The following is a 23,241-nucleotide window of genomic DNA, read 5'->3' as shown; positions in this document are numbered from 1 at the left end:
CCCCTCCATGACAGTAGTGCCCTCGCCCATCAAAGCATTCAGGTCATTACCCTGAGCAGGTCCTTGAAGAGAATTATTATTGACACCAGATGTATTTCCTGCCTTAGCCATTATTTTCTCGCAAGGTTCCTTCGAAAGGAATGGGAGGATAAAATTCAGATTTTTTATATTTAATTGTCGCACCCCCTTATTTCTCAGGGGGTTTGATTTAGTTTTTTTGAAGGCTCAGCTAAGGAAAGACCTACTCCTTCTCATACGTTTAGAAGTCATTCTATTTGCTCATGTACTTTTATTCACACTGTCCAAGACCCTGGACCCTCTTCCTTCAATCAATCAACCAATTATCCTGCCGAAGGATAATAATCCCCCAAGGCCTAATGGCTTAGTATAAGTCCAATATGTTTCTAATACATGAGCTCCTCTTTATCCTTCGCTTAAGATGACCTTAAGCTTGTCAAGATGTCCTTATCGTGCTGGGTAAAGGGCAATGAGCACCCCCCTCTGTATCTGGCCCCAAGTAAAACGCAGTCTCTTATAAAGTGTGGAAGGAAGTGGGAAAATGCCACCGGAACACGGTGGGATCACATCTGGGGCAGGAGCAAGAAACAGCAGGGATGAAATGGGAAACGGGAACCGGTGGGCGGAAGTGAAGAACCAGCACTACTTCCAGCCCTCATGAATCTCAACACTCCTGATCCGCTCTCCCATGCCTCAACTTCAAGCTTCGGGGCTTCAAGGGTACAGGAGCCCTTGCCCGCTGGGGAGCTGCCTAGCAACAGTCCCAGGAACAGTCACGGCAGCTGGAGCACCTTCTGCATATCGGTGGAAGAAGGTGCAAGATGGTGTGAGGCAGTTTGAGGCAGTTTGAGGCAGTGTGAGGCGGTTTGCGGCAGAGGCAGGCGGGGTGAGCTGGGAAAGCCGGGAAATTGGGTGGCTGGTGGCAGATGCAGAAGCAAAGGGGCGAAGCAGCAAAAAGGCAAAAAGGTCCAAAGGCCGACTACCTGCTACCCTCCCGCTCTCGTGGTCCGCTCAGCTTGTGCTCCGCTCACCGCTCTCCTCCTCCAATCCTCCTATCCTCCTCCTGCACTAGCGCTGTCACAACCGCTCCTCCTCCTGCACTCGCGTCTCCCCTGCGCTGCGCTGGGCTCGCAGTCCATCTCGGGGAGGGCTCCGGTATCTGATGCCACCCAGCTCACCCGGGCCCCCCTCAGAGCCCGCAGGCACCGACCATCCGGGTCACTGGTCCGGATCACTGGGGGGCTCACGGGTGGGCTTGCGCTCCCACCGCACATACACAATACGTCGGGACCCCAGCAGCACACAGGGTCTGGATCCGCTCACAGTGCTCCAGGCAGCAGCTCGCGCTCACAGCGTGTCACAGAAGCACAAACCGCAATTATCCATTTTCCAGTCAGGATCAGTTGTAATGTTCTAGGCAGTCGAGCCAAGAGATGTGGTCCATCCTGGTTCGGTCACAGACAGGCCCACTCTTGGTCCGGTCTTTGCCTAGGGACACGCCTGGGCGCATCCCACACTACAGGCTCCTATTTCTCCTTTAAATTCTCTTTTAGTGTTCCCAGCTGGTGCGAATCAGGTGCCCTGTCTCACGTTGTGCACTTCAGGACCTTGTGGGGCCTGCAGTCTTGCCTGGTCCTTCTAATAGCACTTCTCTTCCTCTTATTCCTCTTCATTGTGAGTAATCAAAGCTGTGCACATGCGTGGACAGTGCTGGGAGTGGTGCCCTTCATCATTCACACGGACCACAAGCCATTAATACCTTTATTCACGGGGTCCTTGTCCAAGCCAACTCCCAGGATTCAGAAGTAGATCCTTCAGTTACAGGAATACAGTTTCTCAGTAGTGTACCATCCAGGGTCTCAAAATCCAGCTCTCCAGGCATGCAAGACCTACCACAGTCAGTGAAGAATCAGATGCCGAGGAAGGAGGAGTATGTGCATTTGGTGAAAGAGAGTTCAAGACCTCTGGCAATATCTCTGGAGGACATTATAGTTGGCACCAATGTTCCCTGTAAGGTGCGCGCACGGGCCCCTTTGTCCAGCGCACACGTTGTTTTCAATGTCACGTCGCTGCCTGCATCATGCAGGAGAGAGGACGTCAGCGATGCGTTTTAAAAACAGAAGCAGCGTGAAAACGGATCACTCTTTGCGGCTGACCAGGACGAAAAACAACAGTGTGGCCATCTGAGGACAGATCACTGCAGACAAAGGGAGCACCTGATTAAAGCAGGTAAGTGTATTTGCATGCCTGGTCACCCTGGCAGTAAAAGTGCTGAGGGTGGGAATGTGTGCTTGGTATAGCACACTTTCCCACTCTCGTTCTTTCACACAAGCCCTCCTCCCCTGCCGCCGATTTAAGCCGCGCTTGAACCACTGCCAAAATAACAGGAAGAGGTGAAATGTCAGCAGGTTAACTCTCCTGACTTGAAGATGGCTGGCTTCGTAAAAGTATTTGTAAGCCCTGTAATAATTCCACGGGCAAACATTCCAAACACGGCTCTCAACGGTGGGAAGAAGCAGTCTGTGCACCATCTTGCGTTTCCTAAGGGGATTACTGTCGATGTCTAATAAACTGCCAACTTGCTCGAATTCCAAGAGCGTGTTTTCACCATTTTGTATCAGACATGGTTGATCTTTTTAATCGGCATACATTTGTAGATACTTCCCACCAGAGCACACATAACTAATGGATGTGAAGACTGCTCCATAAGTGTTATGAATGAAACATTTCATTGATTCTCTACAATGGTAACATTTTTCACGTTCCTGCATTTAGATTTTAAGTGTTATCGGCAATTATTGAGAGAATAAAGCAATGAATTACAGGCCACATATTTTCATCTAATTTTATTAAATAGTTTTTTTATTGCAATGTATGGACTATTGTTTTCTATTTAAAGTAAAAAGTTGTGTTTTAACAAAAACGATGCACTGAAGTTGATTTTCTGTGGCCTCATTGACTTGTACAGGGTGACAATGTAAACACTTGGGAATTGGGGTAAATACAATTAACTGAAAAATGAGGTGTTTCCACAGGTTTCTTCCTCTCCAGACAGATTTCTTTTTATCACAAATGTGTTTTTATTTGCAAGCATTGGAAAAAATAAGTATATTCTCAGTGCCTTGTGCTTAAAATAAAGTTTATCTCTGTAGCAGCCCAGACTCTGTAAAATCATTAATTATATAATTAATATTTTGTATTAAAAAAGGCAAGCATTTAAAATAATCTTTACTTTGCACTCCAGTGCAAGAGCTGCTAAGGTGTGCATTTTCTGCCATCTTCAGCCCAGCCTCTATTCTTGACTCATCCGATTTACCCATAGAATGGTCCCCAGGTTATATGAACTTTTTCATTCAGGCCTGCCTCCTTACAGGAATTTTTTTTTTTATTCATTAGCTTTCATTAACGTCGGGTTTCATGTACCATCTGTATTTTACAACAATATTACAATGTCACCACAAAGTATTATTACCAATTCAATGTTCCCTGTAAGGTGAGCGCGCGCACACTTCCTTCCACCAACGCGCAGGCCCCCTTTTCAAGCGCACATGTTTTTGCAGCGTCACGTCGCTGCCTGGATCATGCAGGAGAGAGGACGTCAGCGATGCGTTAAAAAAAATAGAAACATTGCGTTGCTGCAAAATGCACTGTCATTGGGTAACAAAGGCCACTACAACATCATAACAATCACACAGAGAGCTGTAAAGTACCCATAATTATGTTTATCAAATGTTCAACCAGCGTGTTCAATAGAAGGGAGCAATAGCTGACACCACAATTAGAAAATAAATCCTTGGTGCAGTGGATGATAACATTCAGCCTGGCTTTGGGGATGGATTCAATAAGTAAGTATTAGCAATATTTAAATGTAATGTTTTTTTTCAAGATCATTTACATATTTGTTGGTCAGTTTAAAAACAAGTGGGTCTTTATATTTGAACTTGACAAACAGCCCTAAATGTAATAATATTAACATTTGCAGGAACACAACATTAAACACTCAGGCCAAGGGTTGCTAGTGTTTCATGCAATGCAGTGCAGCATCCACATGCTGTGTTGTGCAAAGGGAAAAACACAATGAAGCTCCATATCTACAAAGAATGTTCACCTTCTCATATTTCTGCACAGATTTCCCCTTGTTTGCTCCTACTTCAAAAAAAACCTTAGCTTTTTTGTTTGGAAAATCCTGCTATCTTAGTAGATCATGATATGCATCAAACCTATTGGTGTTAATGGTAATCTGCCTCAGTGTCATCTCAGTAAGCACTCCCTCGACACTGCAAAAACAAAATGTTTTTTTTCTGTTATGAAAAGTTCACTGTGAATTCATCTATTAGCAGATCATCACTGACTTTCATCTATGACAACCTGTCAGGCAAACAGGTCCATCAGTGCTCATTCACTACGCTTTCATGTGACATTTTAAAACTGGCTCTCCAAACATGGCTCATTCACCTAAGCAACAATTTATTCTAGCTCCATATTGTCAAAATCAGGCGATAAGAAGTCCAGATCTAACGTCCTCTTAGTGCATCCAGCAACCCTAATCGTGGTTATAGATCTAATTTTGTATGCACCTAACATAGGCGCATGGCTAACAACTGTACAACATACATACCTCTCACCCCCATGTTTATAATCCCTGGTGGGAGTACAATTGCTTCTCCCCCACTAAATGCGTCACTCTTACCATAACACTTAAACAATAGAAAAGTAATGATCAAATTAACCAACCTAATCGACCAGATTCTTCCACCTTAGTGATGACAGCTCCCAGGGGGCTTGGTAGCTCTCCCCACTTTCAGCTGGGGTTGGGGGAAAGACACATGTTAGACCTGACAACCTTAGGGTGGTCATCCCACAACTTTTTGCCTGCCTCCTTCCACTTTTTTGACAGTGTTTTTGCTGGTTTTAGTACTCTGTGAACAGTCCCAGTGCTAATGTTCATATGCAGTCTCGCTTAATCAGGGTATATTTGGTTCATTCCCAATTGGCATATTTTATTTACCTATAAGTCCCTAGTGAAGTGCACTACATGTGCCCAAGGCCTGTAAATTAAAAAAGTAAAAGGCAGGACTCTGTTTGCGCCGAATCAGCGTGATTCTTTTTACGCTAATTAGTCACAAACTGAACCCAACAGCACACTTTATTAAATCCTCTAACTTTGCAGTCAGAGCAGAAAAGTAACCATTAATCTCCAGGATAAAATAAGCAGCAAATTGTAAGAAGACATAAGCTGGCACTGGACTTCTGTCGTCGAACCCACAGCAAATGTCACAAGACAACAACAAGACTTGAAGGCACCTTCATTGCTCATTCACTATCTGAATGAACAGAACACTTTTTTTTTTGTCAGCTTGCCAGAACGACCCAGTAGGCCTAAAAATGGCTCATCCTTATAAATCAATTAGTCCTAGCGAGTGGTCGGGCAGATAACTTGAGGCCTGTAAAGGCTGCATCAATGAATGTCTAACGCGTGATGTAGGTTTCCAAACGGATGATAATATGGAACCAGAGTTCATCTAAACTGAAAGCCCAGGTAACTACTCAATTGCTCTGGAACTGACTTCTGCAGAGAGCAGTGCTTCACCACAAAGGAAGAAATGCTGTCTTATTTCAAAGAAGAATGGCTGAACGAAATTGTGGAGACTGAGAAACAGAAGTCCCAGAGCAAGGTTTGCGTACAACTGGGAGAGCTATTTCTATACAATCCAGAAGTAGGCCTGATTTGCAAAGTATGTGCAGAAGCAAAGATTGCAGGGGACTTTTCTACAGGGAAGAAATGGAGTGATGGCTGGAAGCTGGACTACTTGAAACACCATCTATGTAGCAAAGTTCATGTATCTGCTTTGGTGACGCGGAGAAATAAAAGTGCTGCTGCCAGGCTGGGTTTTGGAGTGCGCACCATGCTAACGAAAACTGCCAGTGACAGAGCAAACAGACTAGAAGTGGTTGAACGGCAAAGATCCCTGCCTGAGGAGATAAAGATTCTCGTCAGCAATGTGTTGCTAGCAGTCAAAATGAACACGTCAATGTTATCTGTTCAAGACATCCATGACCACGTCGCATTGTATGTGAAGATACCAGACAGCTGGAGGAGCAAGAACTATGCCTTTGAGTTTTTGGAGGCCATCAACAGCGTGGTACGCTCTGACTTCATGGCAGAGCTTGGCAGTGCTCGTTATCACACATTGATAATTGATGAGAGCACAGATATTTCAGTTACAAAAATGCTCATCCTCCACTTCAAGTTCCGATCTGTATCATCAACTGAGAACAAAACAGTGTTTGGGGGAATTGTAACTCTGAGTGCATGCAATGCGGAGGCTATCACTATAGCTGTAAAAGACATCTATACTGCCAATAAGCTGGATCTTCTGAAAATGGTCATGTTCACATCAGATGGTGCATCAGTGATGCTGGGAAAGAAACATGGTGTTGCTACCCGCCTCAAACAATCCATTCCCCATCTAGTTGAGCAGCACTGTGTTGCGCACAGAGAAGATTTGGGAATTGACGATGCCTGGAAAAAAGTGCTGATGATGAGGGAAATGGAAACATTACTGAGGACTGTCTACACTGTGTTCTCCCGCTCTCCGTTAAGGAAGTCCAAGCTGGATGAAATTGCTTTGGTCACTGAATGTGAAGCGGTCTCCTTTCGGCCACTCAATGAGGTGCGGTGGCTTTCAAGGCATTTTGCTGTTGGTGCACTCTTGCGTAATTACGAGGTTGCTCTCAAATACTTTGATCATGAAAGAGTTAAGGAGAATGACCCAATTACTAAATATTGCTACAAAAAACTATCTGACTCAAACTTCCACATTTCCTTTGTAGCACGAAATGACATTCTGGGTGAACTTGCATCTTTGTGCAAGTTGTTTCGGAAAAGCTCTTTGACCACTGTTGAAGCTGTACAGTATGCAAGAGCAAAAATTACCCAAATAAAGGAACAGTACTTAGGCGACACTGTCTTTTGGAGCAACACAGTAAGAGATCTGGTGGCTTTGTGCAGAGAGGACCGAGAGTATGATAGTGAGCCAATGTTATCTTTCATTAAACTTCTTTGTGACCACATGGAAAGAAGGTTCCCAGAAGATGAATTGAAGGAATGTACAAGCTTTGATTTCCATACAGTAACAACACAATCACAGTTTGATTTTGGGACTGAGAATGTACAAAGACTTGTTGAAAAGTATAAGACGGTCTTGGTCCTGGGTGATTGTGACACCCCTGATGATGTTGTTCGGCAGTGCAGAGATTATAAATATGTGGTGGCAGCGCATATAAAAAGCAGATTGTTTAGGACCTTTCAAGACATGGTGAATTTCACTCTGCAGAATGCTGCACAATATAGTGTTGTATCTCTGCTTGTTGATGTCTGTGCAACTTTCCAGGCTTCAAGTGCAGACTGCGAATGAGGATTCAGCCTCATGAACTCAGTCCAAATTAAGAAACAGACTAGAGGAGAGTCACCTAGATATGCTGATGAGGACAAAGGCTTACCTCTCAAATGGGAAAGTTGACTTAGACCGAGTTTATCAGCAGTGGAAGAATGGCAAGGACCGGCGAGAAAAACAAACATGTCACACATCTAATGTTGGCACCTGACTTGTCTAAACTATGATGCGGCTGCTCCTACAGTCCATGTGTGGGTGGGGTAGGAACATTTCTCAGCCTGTATCGTGGCAGGGACATCATGGCATTTATCAGCAGTGTGTTCATCAAATTGTAAATGTTTACTAATTATACAACTTGCTGCATTTGATGTGCAGGGCCCTCTCCAGCACTCTGAGAGTATTCATTACAGTTTCATAATGGTTCAACCTCCTGAATTCTGTTTTCTCTAACTGGGGTGTAGGTGGCACTTAACAGGTCATGTCCTTGGGGTGTGCAACCAGGTCACAAAACTGCCTTAATGCCCTATTGCATGGAGTAATGTTTATACAAATATACCTTTTTTGCTTTAGTGGTATGGAGAGGCTAATGCCAAAGATCTTGGTAGTTATGCGCTGCGTTCGCATGAATGGTCAATTTCTTGGCGGACGTATCCTTGGCTGCAGCGCACAGAGACCTCACACTGCTGCACACTGTGGAAAACAATTAGAGGGAACATTGGTTGGCACCCAATCAGATGGTTGTCTTCAGTTAGCAATATCAGCAGTAGCGTATGGGAGTTGGCACACCCTCACCCACAACGCCTCTCGTCGGACTGACGGCACACATGTGACATTGTCATCTCTGCATTATGTCTGGCATGAACTTGCTGTGTACCCTGAAGAGAGCCTACTAAGAGGTCCTTGCCTAGTAATTCCGTTGTCTTTGCAACAATAGTTGGTTGATTCAGTTCACTTGGACAATCAAGGAGTAGAAAAAACAAAATCTAGGCTCCGATACAAAGTTCGGTTACCCGGACTGGATGACCGAGTGGGACGCACTGTGACACAATGTTCAATGTGTCAAACGGCTGGCCCATCTGAACCGCATGCACCCATTGTTACTGAATCTATTCCCTTGTTCTGTGGTACAGAGTGAGTGCAGACTTTGGAAGTCTACCAGATGGCCGATATATGTTGGTTACAGTAGACAATTTTTCAAAATACCTGGAAGTTGAGATTTTGGACCCAATAACTGCTGGCCAGGCCATACCTTGAGTAGAGAAGGTCACGGCAACACGTGGTCTGTTGAACGAACTCAGGACTGACAACAGTCCTACTCTTTCGAGTCAGGAGTTTGCGTAACACCTTGTCTCATGAGGCATTCACCATCAGAAGATCACCCCCTGTTGGCCTCAAGCTAATGGTGAGGCAGAACGCTTCATGCAAACATTAAATAAAGTATTGAGAATTGCTCTAGTCAATGGTCAGGACATGGAGGGCTCACTGTATGCTTTCCTTCATGAGTACTGTCTCAATCCTCATGCCAAAACTGGGGTGTCCCCCAGTACATTATTCATGATTCGGGCAGTCGGAGACACCATTCCTCATGTTGGGGAATCTTTGGCAATCAGTGACAAGATTGCAAAAGCTTTGCAGCTGTGTCATGTGCAGAATGACAGCACATCGAAGAGAGAAGGGGCCAAGCAGCAGCATTTTCGAGTTGGTGATCTGCTACTTGTCGAGAACCAACGTTCAGGAATCAAATTTCTGTTGCCGTTTGAGGTCGAGCCATGGAGAGTAAGTGCTGTGAATTATGATCACTGCCTGAAAACATGGGGAAATTATCACAAGAAATGTACCCTTTTTCAAACTGTCTCCAGTGGGTAAACCTCAAAGGAATGATTACGACAGAAGTCCGCAAATTGATGTTTGCCCTTCCCCTCTGACACAAAGGAAAGGACTTGATATTCGCCACCGGCAGACAGATTATTTGGAGCCCAAGGTAAAAGTAGGATGGACACTGTTGATGCAGACCCTAGTGAGGGGGACCTTTGACCTCACAATCCGCTGGAGGGAAGTGTGCCTGGTCTCAGTCAGAAAGGTATGGAGAGATATGACAGACATCCTCGACCAGTGATCACCAAGAAACTAAAGGATTTTCTATTGGTTTAGCAACGTTTTTGATAAATGTCCAAGTAGACTACTGTACATGAGTATGACCCAGAGATGATAACTAAGGGCCTAATTATGAGTTTGACGGAGGGTAACACCTGTCTGCCAAACTCCTGACAGGGTGGCTGCCGCCATAGTGACAGCCACCCCTCCAGACCTATTACGAGTTTCCCACTAGGCTGATGGGCAGAAACCGAGGTTTCCACCCATCAGCCTAGTGGGAAACTGGCAACAGCATTGTCTCTGGCTCGAAATCGAGCCAGCATCAATGCTGTCACCTGCAGGGTGCACCAGCACCTTCCCAATGTTCAAACATTGTGATGGTGGTGGGCAGGGGACCCATGCATTTGATCTCCGCCAGCCTTTTCATGGCAGCCTTGGCTGATTGCGACCTCCACCTGCCGTCAACCCATCGGGATCACCGATCCCGGCAGAGACAGCGGAACCCTGGCGGTCGGACCACCACAGCAGCGATGGTCCTGATCGCCACTGCGAGGCTGGTAGTCTCAAGATTGCCAGCCTCATAATGAAGCTCTAAATCTTTTGACTAAATCTCTTGTACTAAAACTTTTCAATGTTGGTTGCAGTTGTTTAGTTGGTATGCGAGCCACATCCTGTTTTTGTTTTGTCTTGTATGGGTAAAGAGGAGTGTTGTGTTTGTGTATGCGAACACCTCATTTTGTAATCTGGGCAAGTGGAGTATTGACGATTAGACTTGCCACACATGACCATAATGATATGGGCCATGGCATGGATGGAGAAGGGAATAAAAGGTCCGGGGCCTGGACCTCGTTGTCAATGAATGAAACCACAGTGTCGGCTCATTTATTTACACCTGCACCATTCCTACTAAGTGAGGCCCACGGCAACCCTACAGCAGACATGATTCTACATTAAATCAAATCATTTTTTTTCTGTTATAAAAACAAATAACCATAATACAGAAATAAAGCACAATACAAATGTATATTAGTGATAGACATAAATCCATGGTTATAAATACATAAAAATGGATAAATAATTCACTGAATTATGCCAACGTGTCGCACATTTGAGAAAATACGCTACAGCAAAGCAATCTAGTTCATCTGCTAACATATGTAATTAATGAAATGCTGGACTGCACTGTAAAAACCCTCTCCTTTTATAATGGGAAATAAAAATCTGCGACTAAAACATTCATAAAACTCTCAAAAGAAAATAATGTGTCCTTCTGGGTGTCCGATGGGAGGTGACCAGTACCTAGGGCTATTACATGGTCTGGCCACTGGAGGGTGCAGTGCCGCCAAACTTGGCACACTTGCAGGGTTTGTCTTCGTGGTCCATTAGGTGGAAATTGGTCCAGCTGCAGAGTCTGGTTCCTTGGTCAGCAGCTAGTCAGTGAAGTGGCCTTTACAGGGTCTTTGGTTTTGAGTTGCTGGAGAATGATCCTTCACTCTGGAGGGAGATCTTTGGCAATTTCTGAAGAGTGGAGGTCTTCCGGGGCTTTGCAGAGTCCGGCCAGTGTCCACGCAACTGCTAAGTGGCGATTGTGGAGCCCTAGGTGCAGCAGGCAGTGTTTGGTGCCTTTTCTTTGTGCAGCAGGTCTTAAATTCTTGAGCCTTGGGTTTTCTAAGTTGCTGGTCTTCTTTTGTCTTTTGTGTCCAATTTCTTGGCTTAGGGATGCCCACTCAATACTATGCTTAGTGTGCATTTAGGGGAGTACCTAGTAGTGATCAAGGGGTCTTCTACCTTAGGGTTGCTACACCCACTAAGTGACCACATCCTATTGGCAGAGGTCACTTCCCTACACCTGATTGGCTATTTCCCTTCCATGCAAGATGGAGGAAAATTAAATGGAGAGGTCACCTCACATGCAACACCTTAGGAGTGGTGCGAGCTGGGGGTGACTATTCCTCCTATCCTTTGTGTGGTTTCCCGCTGTTGGCGCCGCCAAAAGTGGGGGTTTGCAACAGGGGCAGCCATTTGCTTCTGGCCGGTTTGGGGGTCAAGTTTGAAGGCGGTAAACCCTTCGCAGCTCACTAGTAGGTTAGTGCACATTCCTGAGGGAGGGGCTGTTTGGACCTCCACCCAGGAAGGGCTTTGGTCCGGGACTCAGAAAGCAGGATCTCTAACCCCAGGGTTCCAGAACCTTGTCTGGTGGTGGCAGGCTGGTTGTGATCGTCCAGCAAACATGCCACAGTAGTTAGCTTTTGCAGGGGGCACCTCTAAGGTGACCACTGGGTACATTTTGTAATAAATCCTATGCTGGTGCCAGGTTGGATATTTTATATTATATTTATTTTATATATATAAATATATATATATATTTATTATATATATTTTATTCTGAGTTGTTTGATACCAAACAACCCAGGGTTCAGGGTAGCCATCATGTAGCTGTGAAACTCCTACTGACCAGTGTCCAGCACATACATTAAAATGGCTTCCCTGCTCACTTACTATGTTCCAGGTTTGGCAAGGACACAGTAGGGGTATATTGCCATGCATCTATGCCCACACATACATTATAGCGCACCCTGCCTTGGGGCTCGAACAACTGTCAGACTGTCAGACGGGTGAATTACCTATACCGCATACAGTGTGTACTGGACAGTGCACACAGGTTGTGTGCCATGTCAAGTTTGCATTTTAGGATTGCATCAGAACACTCAGCCTGCAAAGGCAGTGTTGGGTGCTTCTGGATGCATGGCTCTAGAGGGTGGCGCAATCTGTGCTTCTGCCTTCAGGGGCCTACCCTTAGTACCCTGCACCCTGGGTACCTAAGTACAATTTACTAGGGACTTATAGTGGCAGCTAAAAGTGCTGCCAATTGTGCTAACGCATCACAACAGTTTTAGGGAAAGTGATCTGGCCCATGGAACCTTGTTAGCAGGGGCCCTGGGCACTAACAACTTTGAGACTACATCAAATACCAGGCAAAAAGTGGGGGATAACCATGACAAAACAGGACTTTTCTTACACTAAGCCAAACCAATCTCCTTAGATGCTACCCCTACTGCTCTGGACAAAAAGGAGTAAAGAGTCGTGCTGGAAGGCTCCCTGCTTGCCTCCGGCTGATCCCTACCACCCTGCTGCTTTCTTTCTCCCATCCAGATAACCTAAAAGGAACAACGTTGTGGCAATACAACAGCCCCACGGGTCTAAAAGATGCAGACTTATCCAGGTATATGAGGAAGAAGTTAACTCATCCAGGGGCCTGGTCCAAAGATGAACAAACATGAGGGGGACCCGGCCCAGACTTGGACAGCCACAGATGGGCACAGACGGGCCAGCTGTTGGTCCGGTCTTTGCCCGGTCCATGCCTGGGTTTCCTGCATTGCGGGAGAGCGGAGCTGATTAAGTAGGCAAGCGCCTCCTGGTGTCTGCACGCACCCGATGACAGGCTGTGGCTGCTGGTAAATGAAGTCTTCCATACTCAGCCCCTCTCCTCAGGCAAGTGTTCCACGCTGCAGGAGAGTGCAGCTGATTAAGTAGGCAAGTGCCTCATGGTCTCTGCATGCACCAGATGACAGGCTGTGGGCTGCTATTAAATAAATGAAGCCCTCCGTGCCCAGCCCCTCTCTGCAGGCAAGTGTCCAGAGGTACGGATGAGCGCAGATGATTAAGTAGGCAAGTGCCTCCTAAAGTCTGCACGAACACGATGACCAGTGTTGCCAGATTTTAAAAGCCTTCTATAGCCCAAAGCTGTTGAACGACCAGCCCAAAGTAAGCCCAAATGAACCGGTCCCAGCCCAAAAAGTAGCCCAAACTTTTAACACTGAACTAATGCAATTGTAGGCTGAAGCAAACATTTTAAAGCATAAATCAAATTTCTATAGTAAGCAAATATGTGAAACTCACAGTGCCTAGATTATTCATTGCATTACACACGCCGGGGCAAGTGATTTGTTTCAGGGCAGACAATTGACTCTTTGGATTTCTCATGTTTTGAAATGGAGAATGAGCCAAAGGATGGCAACTCCCTTGTATTCAAGGTTAAATAAGAGGTAAGCTATAGCTTTCAAACTGGTTTTATAATAAAGCAACAACTCACCGATAACAGCAAAAAGTAATACATCTTAATGGACTACCCCTCATACTTAACTTTTCATGCCCAACTCAAGTTTGTGGAAAGCAGACCCAATCATGTTTTCCCTTTGCATTTTACAGTTCAAGTCCTGTTAATCCCAATATGTCAGCCCCAACATGCAAAGATAACATTTGCTACATTAGCTCCATCATTAACCTATGATAATCAACACCCCCCCAAATGGATTCAAAGCACAACCTTTGTTCTTTTCACTGCCTTTCAGATGCACACGGTAGATAAAGGTGAAATGCAAGTAACCATCTAGCATTCCCAGTGTGTATCTGCACTCTGCTCTACTACTGTTCTACTTTCTGGACTTTTCATTAAGTGGGCAGCAGACCAACATTTCACTCATTTCCTGCCTCCTTCAGACGTACTCAGGCACTACCCCTACACTTGTTTTAGCGGGCTACCTCTACCCTGGACAGTGGAGGACAACAGGGCCCTGCAGAAAAATACATCCTTGTGTGAGGTGAAAAAGGCTGTTTGTGTGAGGCAATAGATACCCTTCTGCAAATTGCTACCAGAGGCCAGAACACAGTGACCCAAACACCGTGAACTTGAACTTAAATTATTGGTAAAGGCTAGTGTTTTGTGTCAAATGCAAGCAATAGCTACGCTGGGTAGAGCAAGACTACAAGTGATGTGAATAATTTAGGCACTAAGATCACAAACAGAACCATGCAGTGAGGCTGTGCACTGACCATGTACCCTCATTTCGCTTAGCTCAACCAATGAGACCACATTTGTGCTTGCACTGCCTGCAATTGGAGTGAAATAAATGAATACATCAGCTGAGCACACAGCTCAAAGTGCATTAAAAAAAGTATGGGAACAGTGATGCTGCATGCAAAGGGTCAGGGTTAAACGTGTGGCAAAAAATAAAAAAAAATCTCTTTCAGGTAGCCACATACATAACTCATGCCTTAAAATAAAAAAATAAAAAGTTAAGTTAATCACTGTATATTATTAAACCTCTATTAGTTAATGCACTGAAAGGTCTGTGTTTAACCAAAAAGAATTGTGTGTTGTGCAAATGTAAGTCATTAGGTTAAACTTGCATTACTAGCAGTATAAGATAGACTGATACCAAACGTGCAAAAAGGTTTCAGATAAAATGGTTTAAGTAATACCCAAACTGAATGATTTATTTTTATTTAAAAGCCCTGCAAAGCACACACTGCACAACTCAGCTGGTAACCCCCTTGCATTACGAGACGAAAACAATAACTCTTTGTCATCAACAACCTTCATGTGATTCCACCTAGTGCTTAATTTGTGCTTGTTGTTTCCGGTGCAGAGCACCGGCACTTATTTTTGAGGGACGGCACTCTTTTTTCCTGCCTCAAGCATTTACTGCGAGCAAAAGACACATATGGGAAAGACGGAGGAATGCAAAAATGAAAAAGAGAGCCAGAAAGGGAGAGAGCAGAAAGCTGCAGGAGTGAGGTGAAATGGCTTAAAATGAACTAAAGAGGCCCAACATGGCTTTAGGATTACGCTGCCCTAGTATTCCGTGTTTGCACATTTAATTGCAGCAGCTGCGTGTTTAAGAGGAGAGCTGTGGACACCGGCAAGTTTTTATTTACAAATTAAGCACTGGCTATGCCACTCATTCTTATTCAATCCTGACATGCTTTAGATCCTATGCACTCTCAATCCACAATTAGCACCTGATTATTAAATATAAGGAATACATCTACTCACAACAAGTCACAAAGGTACAAATTGAAGGACACTTACCTTGTCTTCCGCAGCTGCGCACCAACCGGCCGCACGTCAGTGTAGGTAGGGGACGTAGGTAGCACCTACACAACAGGAAGGGGCCAGGGGGGGTTGTCTCCCCTCTACCGGGCCCCAATCACGCACTCTGAGGCTGGGCGCTGGCTTTAATTCGGGAAAAAAGATACTTTTCCAGGGGGGAGGGGGGCACCACCACCATGCCTGTGCAGGCTGAGGGTCGCGGCAGGGCCCAAAAAGAAAAGAGCCACACACACACCAGACGACACCACCACGTGCGCAGGGCAGCCAGTGAGTAAACAGTGTGCTACACACTGACTGACTCGCTCGCACCACGCGGCGCCCACCCACGCAGACATTTTAAATAATGCTGCGGGGGCAGGCCAATACTTCTTGGCAGGGCAGTCAATTGGTAGCGCTTTCGCACGCTACTAGATTGACGGCGCTCTGCCCCACTGAACAGAGTTAAACACCGTGACCGTACGGCCGCGGCGCGCAGCTGCTGCCTGCTGTGTGAGCCGCGCAGTCGCACAGAGGCAGCAGCAGCCCGCGCTGCTGGCCGCACAGGCAGGCTCAGGGAGGGTCCAGGGGGTTGGGGGAGGACGCCTATCTCACGGGGTGGGGCCTGGGACAGTGCATCTCCGGCGGCGCCGCCCCGCAAACAATTTTGCACACACAGGGCTAATAATAGCCCAACAATCAGGTTCCCGCAATTGGGTTTTTTTCCCACACAAATGGGAAAAATATTGCCCATTTGTGCGGGAAATCGCCCAATCTGGCAACACTGACGATGACAGACTGTGGGTTGCTGGGAAATGAAGTCCTCCATGCTCAGCCCCTCTCTGCAGACAAGTGTGCCCGCATGATACATCACAAACACGTTGAATATTCCGTCCGACATATTACTGGTGCCATAGGTTATAATGCACCTGCGATATGGCGCATGGGAGAATCATTAAGTTTGTGGCAGAGTATCTGCCAAACACTTAGGCCCGGATTCATACTCTTTTTGCGCCGCATTTGCATCCCTTTTTTATGCAAAAGCGGCGTAAACTTACAAAATATAATAGTATTTTGTAATTTTGCGCCACTTTTGTGTCAAAAAATGATGCGATGCAAATGTGGAGCAAAGTATAAATCAGGGCCTTAATAACTTAATAAGACCCTAAGGGCCTGATTTATGAAAAGTTAACGCCGCCTTTGTGTCATTTTTTGATGAAAAAGCGGCTTAAACAATATGGGGCATATTTATACTCCGTTTGCGCCGAATTAGCGTCGTTTTTTTCGACGCAAATTCGGCGCAAAACTAACGCCATATTTATACTTTGGCGTTAGACGCGTCTAGCACCAAAGTATGAGGAAAGAGCGTCGTTTTTTTGCGTGAACGCCTTCCTTGCGTTAATTAGATGCAAGGTAGGCGTTCCCGTCCAAAAAAATGACTGCGACACAAATGCGTCGTATTTATACTCCCGGGCAAAAATCACGCCCGGGAGTAGGCAGGGCAAAAAACCCCGCATTTGCGCCTCTTTTTAACGCCTGGGTCAGGGCAGGCGTTAAGGGACCTGTGGGCTCAAAATGAGCCCACAGCTGCCCTCCCATGCCCCCAGGGACCCCCCCTGCCACCCTTGCCCACCCCAGGAGGACACCCAAGGATGGAGGGACCCATCCCAGGGACATTCAGGTAAGTTCAGGTAAGTATAATTGTTTTTAAAAAAAAAAAAAAATGTTGGCATTGGGGGGCCTGATTCGTGCCCCCCTACATGCCACAATGCCCAATGACCATGCCCAGGGGACATAAGTCCCCTGGGCATGGCCATTGGGCAAGGGGGCATGACTCCTGTCTTTACTAAGACAGGAGTCATGTAAATGGCGTCTGGGCGTCGTTAAAAATGGCGCAAATCGGGTGGAGGCGATTTTTTTGCCTCTACCTGACTTGCCCCATTTTAAGACGCCCTAACGCCATTTTCCCCAACGCCGTCGCTGCCTGGTGTACGTGGTTTTTTTCCACGCACACCAGGCAGCGCCGGTCTGCTAGCGCCGGCTAACGCCATTCAATAAATACGGCGCCCGCATGGTGCTTCAGAATGGCGTTAGCCGGCGCTAATTTTTTTGACGCAAAACTGCGATAGCGCAGTTTTGCGTCAAAAAGTATAAATATGGCCCTATATATTTTGTAAGTTTACACCGCTTTTGCATCAAAAAATGACGCAAAGGCGGTGCTAACTTTTCATAAATCAGGCCCTAAATCTTTTTCTTAATGTGTTTTAACAAGTGTATATTTTGTTAGAACGGTGTGCCTATGTCATGTATCATAAGAAGTACTGTCAGATATCAGTATGAGAGTGTAGTCGGATCTCACACTCACAAAGCCCATAGTTTTGTGTTTTTATACCAACCATATGTAAATAAACTAATACTCTCTGAAACCGATCGCATACTACAAGCAGTAAGATGAGTCCACATAATGGAAATATGGATGTTTGTATTTTTTGCTTCCAACATGAAAAACAGGATGGCACTAGCAAGAAGGGATTTTGTATTTTCAGCTATTTTTTCATTTATTCCAAGCGCTATAAATACACCATGCTAAAGGAACATCTACTCACAGTGGATTTTGCAACAGAGAGCTGGTCCTGCAGAAAGCCAGAGACCCCGTCCGGGGTTTTTGTAGTGGCTGGAACATGTCAGTCAATAGACATGAGGGAAAATTACTGCCATCAGTGTCCTGCGTTTTTAACCTTACTTTAGGTAAACTTGAAGAAAACTATGTTTTTTAGTATAAAGTGATTTTATGTTGACGTAGGAGCCTCCTCTTGTCTAAAACAAATTGTGAGCGACCGAGGATAGCATATTCTGATACAAGCTTCTGCCTGGTGACCAGTGCTCCATCAGGTCCCCAAAGAAGAACGTCCAATGTGGATCACACCAGGGCAAGTGAACCTCATAGCCAGGTTGAATAGCAGACGTTGTTATGAGCAGTGGCGTAACATAGGCCCCCACTGCCCTTGGTGTGGGGGCATGAGCTCCAGGTGGCTGCCTCAAAACAGTACTCTTGCCTGAGAGCTCCTGACTGAGTCGGTGGAGGTGGGGTCCTCTATGTACTTTGTTTTGTTATGCCACCTCTGATGAGGTATGCTACCTTTGTGGGTGAGGGTTCAGTGGCCTTAGAAGTCAAAGTCCAGCCAGTACGGTCTTTGCTTCATATAACACTTTTATGAAACAGTCTCACATTCTTTTCCTATAACGGGTACATCATAGCTGTTGTTTTAAGTTAAAAAGTACTTCATCTAGTTGTATTTCAAATTCCAGTATGCGTCAGTACTGGTTTCTGAAAATAATGTAACGTCATACATAGTGCATCAGAAGTATTTTCTTGCATCATTCATCTCTTAAATTCATGGCTGCAATGATTCTGTTACACCATGTTAACGAGGTCCCAGATTTCTGGTTTTGCCAACATTGATGTACACCTAACACCAAGACCATAACATCAGCCAAATATGTGGTATTTGCAGCACTAATGCTATGTGACTCCCTTTCTATTTTGGGCCCGGTTGCCACTTGTCCCTCATCCGATATAGACATTGTGGCTAGATAATCAATAGGACTCACTGTGTGTTAAGATGATTGACTTCACAACCCACATGCAGCTTCGGAGACCACTTTGCTGCCAGTGTATTGTTTCTATTACTATTGACACAACCAGGCTTCGATGTATTCATGCATATGGTATTTCGATCACACAAACCTAGCCAAAAGGCAGTGGAGCACTGTACGTGGTCTAAGACAAGCATAAAGCCAACAAGTAAGAGAGGAGGCTGGGTTTTGAATGGTTAATGAATTGTGGTGTAAGGTTCTTTAAAGAGGCGAGTCTTCAACTCTTTCTCTTATTGGAGCAGCGTTGGGGCAGTTTTGATGGTTATGGTGATGTTGTTCCAGATCCTGGCTCAATGAACATATCATCATTAGGTATCTAAATGTCATGCCACTAGACATTAGTAGTGTGCCTGCACTCTTGGGCTTACTACTTGAGTCTGCCCAGCCATGCCTGAAGTTTCAGTTTGCGTATCCATCAGACCCACTTACCAGACCAGTCACTCACACACATCACAGCAGTTATGGACATGGTGAGGGAAATCAGCACATGCTCAGTAAGCAAAAATAGCACCAGGGACTGGCAGATAGATACCCAGAACAGCAGCCTTTATGAGACCATCTTAACCAAGTAGCAAGCGCATCAAAATGCTACAGTGCACAAGAGCACCTCACACTTGCAAAAAAGGAAAATACAACTCATTCAAAGCAAAAGAAAATGCCAGTTATTTACCAAGATTAGCGCAACAAAACACAGTGCGGAAAACTGCAACAATGCTTTGTGCAAATGACAACACTGTATTTCTATTTTATTGGCTGTGATAGCGAAACAATGCCATCTTCAGATAATGCAGTGCACGTTTTAACACTGCATTGCTATGCAACACTGAGCACCTGTGATCCGACTCTGGATACTATTGCTAAACCCTTAAGTTCGATGAATCTTTTCCTCTGTTCTGAGGGGTGAGAATATACTTTTTCCAATAGTTTATCAATCACAGTGTATCCTGCCTGCCACATATTAAATCTTGGAACCCTCATTGATGTTAAAAGGTTTATTGCAGACTCAAAGCCAAACTTACATAAATGAGTCTCAAACCCATAGCTTAAATGTAAAGCATCACCAAAGGAGAATCAAAATGATGAACTACTCTAAACTTAACCAACATATAGAAATCTAATATTTTAATAGAAAACAGAAGGAAAAGCATATGATGATTTGGCTTTAAAGATAAATCATTAGATCTGGATAGCTAATTATCCTAACATCTAACTAGAGTTCACAGAAAAGCGTTAGCAGGACAGAACTTCAGTAGAAGGTTCTTTCAAGAGAGGTACGTGCAGTATAAAGCCGCTAAGTCTTTTGGAAATAGAGGTCTGTACATCAGAAGGGTCCGCTCTGTTCAAAGGGAAAAGGGAATCTGCACTTCAGCTAACTATACCACTCTTAAATCTCAATCCTTCCAAGGAGTGACATCACAGGTTAAAATTTCCATTAAACAACAACTCTATCAACTGCCTAATTGGCAAATAATATTTTAAGCATACTTTGATTGACTCCTGTGGTCAGGAATTCAGAGCGGTGTTTGATTGCCATCTCCAAGTCACTCCTCTTCAACCTTGGGAACACGTCAGATCAGGCCCCCTTATCATTTCTACACAATATAATCCTTATTAGTCTCAAACTCATGCCACTGTACCTGCAGCTGAGAGTAACATGAAATGAAACAAACTTTCATGTTGAAGATTAAACACAAGAAGATTTGGGATTTCACTCAGGCCAAGCTAACAATTATATAGACTGTACTTAGTTAAGTGATTTTAAACACATTTTTCTCAGTGAATATAAAATGATTATAGAAATAACATTTTCTAAAATACTTCAACATGAATATATTTGCAACTGATGAATAAAGGTGCGTTACATGTAGGATTATTATCATCAAATCCATTTCATACGGAAATGACCACCCCCTATTTCACATGCTATGAGACATAATCGCACAGCCAAGTAATACTCTTTCAACCCGTCCTCTAATTATGTATTATGTCACCACAATCCCACTTTGTTCTCAAATGGTACTCTAAAACCTTGTTGTTTTGAACAACTTTCGTCTGGACTCCTCCAAACATTTCATATTATTGTAATATCTACACTGACTGTCTTTCAATTCAGTCTCTCCTCTCTTCCTCTTTCTGCCTTTGTGAATCCTCATTTTTCGGGAAAACCTTGTATCGAACCAACAGAACTGTTGCCACTATTGACATATTCAACAATGGCTTTAAAATAGAACCTACAATTCCACTACCCAAACCATTTCCCTATGGCAGAAAATCTGTCTCCAATAGCTTCCCAAACACCTGCTGCTTCCAACCCCTCCATTTCTTTTGTCAACCCTGAAATATTCGGGATGTACTTTTCCTAATCTTTACTATTATCCGGGATATAAGTGCAGCTTTGGTGAACTATCAGCATCCAACAGATCCTGCCTTCTTTTGCGAGTAGCATGTTTAAAGCAAACCTGTTTTTCAAAACCATAGATCTGATCGCTATCATCTCAGAATTTACAACCAATAAAGCTCCCACAGATGGAATTAGAGAACCAAAGATGTCACCCGCCACTCCTCCTGCACTCACAACTCGTTTAGGTCTAATACCATGATTCCAAACAGGATTGTTAAGATGTTTTACACGATAAATCTTGGGAAAAACAATCCCTGAATAACACGTACCATACCATCTTTTTGGCAATTTAAAATAAGCACGCTCTCAAGAAATAAAATAAAGACCAGGAATAACAGTGTCCTCTCCAACCAGGCACAAGTAGTTGTAATGGCCTTGAACTTCAAAGATGTCACTATCAGATCTCTCAGCCCTAATGCACAATTTTCCTTTATGTTTCCAATTTAGAGCTAACGCAGCTAGATGTCCTGCTAAGTGATGTTCAATTTCTTCTCTAGTACTCTTATTTTGACCTTGAAAATACTTATCTAATTTTGAACTAGCTTCTAATTCTTTTCTTTGGTCCTCAGCTAAGTTTAAAAACTTCTTCTCAACTTCTGACAACATACATGTTAAATTGTGCCTCTGTGCCTAAACTGTACCTAAAGTGGAAACAGGATTAAGCAATCATGCAATTATTGTTGTTTATGAGGGAGCTCGATGTCTGTTTAAATGATCAGTGAGCGGGATTTCTGAAAGAACTAAACCATAGTTTGAAAGATAATACTGATAATGTCCTGTTCTGTGAAGCAAGCTCAACAAAAGACTATATGAAATCCTATGGGTCATTGGATTAAGATGATAGGTAATGCTTTCTGAAACTGAAGCAGGCAATTGAGTGCACAAATAACAGTCCCTTGCTTTCATGGTATCAACATATTCATACAACAAACAAATACATACATTTGCTGAATAATCTCCCTTAGATGCATCTAAGTGTAATGCTTTCTCATTTAAAGTATTACTTTCTTTGGGATTAATAGATTGTTGGGAAACACTAGAAGAATTATTTATCTACAGAGAATGTGGGGGATAATGTTCCTATCAACAGAACTACTAATATTATAAGAAAGATAAGCACTAAGGCACTTATTATGTATCTACACTTATTTCTTTGATTTGGGTCAATCACTTCCTCAGAATCAAATCTACTACCTAAGAGTACAACAACAGCAATGTTTTTCAGCAGTTTCGCCGCATGTAGAATAAAAGAACTCAAAGATGCAAAATTAATTCAATAATATGCCATAAAACTTTGTGAGACTTCCCTAGCCCTGCTCTGTGTTCTTCTAAATGACAACCCTTTTTCTTCTACAGGGGTCTAGGAAATCTTCCAAACTCTTGATCCCAATCAGTGTAAATATCTCTAATATCCACACACCCTAAGCTCATGGATGACAATGAAAATTCAAGAAAGAATTCAACCACAATATTCAGTTCATGGAGACTCGGCCGAACCTGTATGTTGATCCCAATATTCCCAGAACTTTTGACCTGCGTCATTTGCAAAGTACTTCCACTGAGAAAAACCTTTGACTAGGCACTCTCGTATTTGATTTTCTGACTGTTACACCTTCACTATCACCCGTGTTCAAATCAGAGTTCCTAGTTTCTCTCAATAATCGTTGGTGGCACATTTTCTTTAGTCAGAATCTCTTTCCCTCTTTCCTTCATTCTGGGTCATTGGTCTCCTGCTTTCACTCGCTTTGTTCCAGCACTTGTTCTTTCCTCAGGGTCTGATTCTGAGTCTGATTTGTTCACCAAAG

The sequence above is a fragment of the Pleurodeles waltl genome, chromosome 6 (assembly GCF_031143425.1).
Source record: "Pleurodeles waltl isolate 20211129_DDA chromosome 6, aPleWal1.hap1.20221129, whole genome shotgun sequence".
NCBI classification, from domain to species: Eukaryota; Metazoa; Chordata; class Amphibia; order Caudata; family Salamandridae; genus Pleurodeles; species Pleurodeles waltl.
The sequence above is the reverse complement of the archived record's forward strand: the minus strand, read 5'-3'. Positions refer to the sequence as shown.